We start from the raw sequence: 6,644 nt of genomic DNA, 5'->3' as shown, positions 1-6,644 counted from the left end.
AGTCAATCAGTCTGTCAATTACTCAGATAGTCTCCCAGATATTTAGTCAATCTGGTCTGTCAATTACTCAGAAAGTCTCCGAGATATTTAGTCAATCAGTCTGTCAATTACTCAGATAGTCTCCCAGATACTTAGTCAATCGGTCTGTCAATTGCTCAGAAAGTCTCCCAGATATTTATTCAATCAGTCTGTCAATTACTCAGATAGTCTCCCAGATATTTAGTCAATCGGTCTGTCAATTACTCAGAAAGTCTCCCAGATATTTAGTCAATCAGTCTGTCAATTACTCAGATAGTCTCCCAGATACTTAGTCAATCAGTCTGTCAATTGCTCAGAAAGTCTCCCAGATATTTAGTCAATCAGTCTGTCAATTACTCAGATAGTCTCCCAGATATTTAGTCAATCGGTCTGCCAATTACTCAGAAAGTTTCCCAGATATTTAGTTAAGCACTCAGTCAATTGCTCAGAAAGTCTCCCAGGTATTTAGTCAGTCATTCAAACAGTCAGTGAATTACTAATCTGTAGGCATTAAGACTAGTTGGTCAGTCATACTCACAGTCATTAAGTCAGTTTAGCTATCAGCCATACATACAATGAGTTGACTGATACAACAACTAAGTCGTCAGTCAACAGGTAAATCCCCAAACACTCCATACTGCTGTTGTAAACTGGCTTTAGAAACCCTGTCAGGTATGATATTTAAACACCAAACACGCTAGTTCAATAATAGGCTACTTCCCGGAATGCGAGAGAGGTTTCTGGAGGAATGTCTCATTCATATAGTCGTTGTCTATTCACTTGCAATTAGTGAGCCCGGATAGCTCAGTCGGTAGAGCATTAGGCTTTTAACCTAAGGGTCCAGGGTTCAAGTCCCTGTTCGGGCGTATTTTTATAGTACAGTTGTTACAACTTCTATTTGAAAACCTATCGAATTTTTTGAATAAATTTAGCAAGATTTACAGCAAGAGTGTAAAATTAAATTCTTTAACGTATTTTGTAAGAACGTTCGATTCCGTTATCATTCATCTAATCTGTTCTCAGTTCACGTGGCTGATATGAAGGAAACTGTCTTACTTGGTCGAAATGAAGACATGACAAACTGCAACTGTCTTTCATTCCACCAAGACAAGCCGACTTCAATTGGGCCTTTACGCCAAGTTACAAAATAATATTTTTGAAAATATTTTCCTCTTCTCACGGTTTGACCTTTAGTCTTTTCGGGAAACTGCAATGCCATACACCGCACACCTTTCCAGAAAAAGTAGGGAATAGTAATTTAAAGGTTATAGGTACAATTTTTATTAAGTAAAGTCGTATTTTTCCTCTTTTTACAAAGTAACATACAAGTATTAGGCCTACATATATTACAAGATGCAAATATTTCGCTGATTACTTGCAGTTAGTCATAATCCTGGCTGAGTGTAAGTTCCCTACGGCCATAATTTTCCAAGTTAAATAAATCCATTATTATTATTATTATTATTATTATTATCATTATTATTATTATTATTATTATTATTATTATTATTACTATTATCATTAATATTACTTACTTATGGCTTTTAGAGAACCCCGAGGTTCATTGCCGCCCTCACATAAGCCCACCATCGGTCCCTATCCTGTGCAAGATTAATCCAGTCTCTATCATCATATCCCACCTCCCTCAAATTAATTTTAATATTATCCTCCCATCTACGTCTCGGCCTCCCGAAAGGTTTTTTCACCTCCTGCCTCCCAACTAACATTATATATGCATTTCTGGATTCGCCCATACATGCTACATGCCCTGCCCATCTCAAATATCTGAATTTAATGTTCCTAATTATGTCAGGTGAAGAATACAATGCGTGCAGTTCTGCGTTGTGTAACTTTCTCCATTCTCCTGTAACTTCATTCTTCTTAGCCTCAAATATTTTCCTAAACACCTTATTCTCAAACACTCTTAACCTCTGTTTCTCTCTCAAAGTGAGAGTCCAAGTTTCACAATCATACAGAATAACCGGTAATATAACTGTTTTATAAATTCTAACTTTCAGCTGTTTTGAGAGTAGACTAGATGACAAAAACTTCTCAACCGAATAATAACAGGCATTTCCCGTATTTATTCTGCGTTTAATTTTATCCTGAGTGTCATTTATACCTGTTACTGTTGCTCCAAGATATTTGAATTTTTCAACCTGTTCAAAGAATAAATTTCCAACTTTTATAATTCCATTTCGTACACTGTACTGGTCACGAGACATAATAATAATTATTATCAAGTAATTGATCATTAACAGAATTTGGGTCGACTGTAGACGTTAAACTTCAGAAATGAAGAAGCCATGGCACATCTCGGGCTGTGAAATTCTTTGATGATGATGATGATCATCATCATCATCATCATCATGATCATGATGATCATGATGGTGATGAAGATGATGATAATGGTGATGATGATGGTGATGAAGATGATGATAATGGTGATGATGATGGTGATGAAGATGATGATAATGGTGATGAAGATGATTATAATACAGTCTGTTAATTACTCAGGAAGTCTAGAAGATGTTAATGATTTATGATGATGACAATAATAAGAAGAAGATGATAATCTTTCTGTTTTTCCAAACATTCCCTCGATAACTTAAGGGTTTATAAAATGGCATTTTGCTTGCTCCTTCAAATGTTTAAATGAATAAAGACCGAGATCTTAATATTAGATTAACACCCCATATGAAAAATACTGCATAGGCTGTTGCAACGTTAAATGAATCAGTCTACATACCAGGGGAACAATGTTACACAGAATTACATGAACACACAAAAACAATAATGCTATTCCTTAGGAGATCGTCATCCTGCGCCCTTGCAAGTGCTGTCAATTTCTAAAGCGTCTTGATTTAATACCGCTGTCCAACAGTGGCGTTAATTTTTAAGCGCCCTGTAGCTAGTGCGGTGTATCTTATTTTATTTGTCTCAGCCACGGCGGCTGGAGGGATGGATGGATAGATGGATAACTCTAGGCTTCTATTTCTAGTTCCACCAACCCCCAGCGCATTTCCCCCTTTCACCAGGAAACCGGTTTCAGAGCAGCCAACTTTACTTCTGGTATGCGCTAAACAGAAAATCGTACAACTGCAAGCAACTGAAAAGCACACCTATGCTAATGTCGGCATATTACCACCAGGATTCATAACTCTAATTACGTATCGTCTAGACCAGTGTGGTCCAACTAGAGGCCCACGGCCAGATCCGGCTCGCGTTCGATAATAAGCTGGCCCCCGAACCCAAAGTCACCGGAAACAGGTACAGTTCTTACAAGACTTGGATGCTGTATTTACTGGTATTTCTCTGTGTTCTGAAATGCGCTGGCTTAGTACTGGAAAGACATTGAACTTGCTTTTAACGCTAGAAAAAGATTTACCTCGATTCTATTATATACTCAGGTGTACTTCATATTTAAGACCTATGTCTTCACTGTTTGTTTATAATCTAAGTTATCTGAGGTTTATTAATGATCTGATGATGGTTCAGTGGAACAGAAAACGTTCGTCTATTACAGTGATGTCAATTGATGCCCACAGGAGCAAGCGCGCGCTTTAGAGCCCAGGAGAGCCTGAGCGCTTTACAGCGGAAAGGAAAGAGACAGACGAAAGAGGTGGTATATGCCGCTTGGTCGAGCTATATTCAGGGATGGCCAGCACTGATTCAATAGATAAAGGGAAGAGAACTTATTAAAACTGTATCCATGGTCATTTTTAGATTTGTCTGAGTGCATTATAAGGATGTAAGTTTTAATTTCAATGCTCATTTTTCACAAATTTGATTTTTTTTATTCAAAAGAAACTTTTCTCAACTTTTCATATAGAAAAGTGAAATGTTCAGGCATAGGCCTATTTATTTAGTAGCCTTACAGAATGTTTTCGTAAATCTAACATAACGTATATTGGGTGTTCATTTCAAAGTGTGTCATGACGTCACTGTTGTTGGGTCACCGATTTGAAGCGAGTTTCAGCTTATATGTAAGAAAAGTTGCCTATTATTCAAGGCGTTCTTCAATCTGAACTTGAGAACGTGTACGGTATAACTTGAACGTCGTAGCAACAGATGGCGGTCTGTACGGTCTGTATGCTACCATAACCTCTTTCGAACTGTGTTTTGTTCCGGCAAGTCGTACGCAGGGTATTTGTTATCATCGGTTGCGTACGGTAACATTCCACAACACAAATCAAATGCTCCGTGTCCATGTTGACCGTCGAAGTTAATGTCAACAAATACGTAAGTAATCGTCTTAACCCTCTCCCCATATCCCGACAGTACGTATTTCCAAACAGTTCACATTCCTGCCACTACCGGCGTTACCGTACGTATCGGTACGTACTCTTCAGAATGAACGCCGTACTTGCTAGGCAACTTCTCTGCCCCACAGGTTATACACCTCTGCGGAAGTGAAGGAAGATTGAATTCTCTAGGCTCATCGGCTAGCCACATGACGGCATACAGCGAGCCATGACACATTTTGAACTGAACACCCAGTATACGTATTACTGAACATAGTGTATTGAAAATTTTGAAAATATTCGCATGGAAATTGTTTGTAAGGAAATAAATTAACAAAGCAACTACTGTTACATCATAAGCAAAAGATACGTGCCCATGTGTTGTAAAAATGTCAGCTCTATAGCTTCAGCAGATTTCGAGAAAATAATTTAATATTCTGATGATAGGAAGTTGGTCACAGATATCACCTTAAAAGCATAATGCAATAAGAGTTTTATTATGTAATATTAGTTACACTTAAAGCAGATACAGTACCTAGGTAACTTTGCTTTGTACTGTAATATTGTTTTGATTAGTTTATTGATTACTTTTGTAAGGCTAGAGATACCATCAATATAAATTCCAACTTATCATGTCACACTCAATCTCTTTCTTTGGAATATCACTTTCTTTATGAATGATGTGTTTCATCCACTTAATGCAGTAGTTATACTACTATTCTTTCTTAACGCTCTATTATGTTATTAAGATTTAAAACACAAGTGCAATATTAAGAAATCAGTGTTAGTACTTTTGTTTTACCGACAATATAGATAATATTAAACAGAAAGAAGCCATATAAAAATAACGACATAAAATTTCACGTTCCGTTTGAAGTTTGTGCACCACTGTTTTCTTCATCCAACAGGTTGCTTATTCATATACACAACCCTTCCTCTTTCCATACTTAGCGCTTGCTGCCCGCGCACGACGTCAAGGTCAGAAAAATGCGCTTGCTTTGACATCACTGACATAAGCGATCCGGAATTGTGTCCCTGTAAGGCTTGGTCATTTTCATTAAAAATCCATAGTGATCTTGTGTCGGACAACACACATTTGAGGTTTCTCTGGGGGTTTTTCCCATTCCACAATATAGTCATCGACATAATTCCGTCAACCTTTCTCCATTCCATTGTCATATCATCAGCATTTCTCCGATCACCGCTCGACGCCGTGATCAAGGAAGAGTGGGGTTGCCTGCAAAGCACACGTTCCTTAGTTGCTCGGTTGACGGATTCGATGAGTTCGTTTACTTCTCCGCGAAGTAAGGAACACAGCTGTCAAAAGTTCCGATGGAGCTCACAGTATACTTGGAATGATTTCATTCTACCGTTCCCAACACGACTATAACATCGCTCTGATGGTCTTGTTACACCTCGTGGGACCTGCACCGAGTAATAAAAGCAGGAATGTGGCGATGTACATGTCGTAGTCCAAACACTGCAACAGGGCTGTCCAACAAAAACCGAGCGAAAAATTTACTGTTACTACAACCATGTTAGAAGTCGGTGGAGGTGAAATGATTGAGAGGCCAAGTTATAAAGTTGAGTGGAGGCCACGGAAATGGCATCAAATCCTACCTAAGTCATACACATTTGTCTGTTCTCATAGTGATGTTCCGTTTTCTTAGGAGGCCCGGAGACGTTCTCTCCGTTAGTGTTGAAAATTTCCCGAAAATTCAAAGAGGGAAATTTTTCCCTTTATTAAGTAATTGACAGCTTAGTGATTTTGCTACTTTTGTAATTGTATTATTAATTACTTACAAATTTATTTATTTATTAATTTATTCATTTATTCATTCATTCATTCATTTACTTATTTATTTATTTATTTATTTACTTACGTATTTATTTATTCACTCCTTTATTTATTTATTTATTTATTTATTTTATTTACTCATTTATTCTTTAATTCTTATTTATTTATTTACTTATTTATTGTTTGCTTATTTATTTATTCCTTCATTCACTTAATCAATTATTTATTTATTTATTTATTTGTTTGTTTATTTATTTATTTATTTATTCATTTATTCACTTATTCAATTGTTTATTTTTATTTTAATGTAGTTAAAAATTCATGAAATAACAAAATACAAAACACCAAAAAGGTGAAAGGGCTTAGCAGCCAATTCAGGTTGAAAGTGATATAACTGTGGAGGTTGAAGGAAGGAATAATAGTACATTATGCAAAGAGCCTATAATGATGGTAATTAAGAAGTGAGTATGGATATTTATGAAACGAGCGCAAGCGAGTTTCATAATTTTCATACGAGCTTCTTAATTACCATTATAGGCGAGTTTCATACGACTTTTTATACTCGACCATATTTCTAACTTGAT

The 6,644-nt window shown here is 36.7% G+C and overlaps 1 non-coding gene across 1 annotated transcript; it reads left to right on the top strand.

Moving 5' to 3' along the window:
* The first annotated feature begins 811 nt into the window (after positions 1–811).
* On the top strand, positions 812–884 carry TRNAK-UUU (transfer RNA lysine (anticodon UUU)). Its single transcript has one exon. It is a non-coding gene; the product is annotated as a tRNA-Lys (tRNA).
* The last annotated feature ends 5,760 nt before the right edge of the window (positions 885–6,644 follow it).

Source organism: Periplaneta americana, chromosome 14, assembly GCF_040183065.1.
Source record: "Periplaneta americana isolate PAMFEO1 chromosome 14, P.americana_PAMFEO1_priV1, whole genome shotgun sequence".
NCBI lineage: Eukaryota > Metazoa > Arthropoda > Insecta > Blattodea > Blattidae > Periplaneta > Periplaneta americana.
This window is presented reverse-complemented; position numbering and strand designations above follow the sequence as displayed.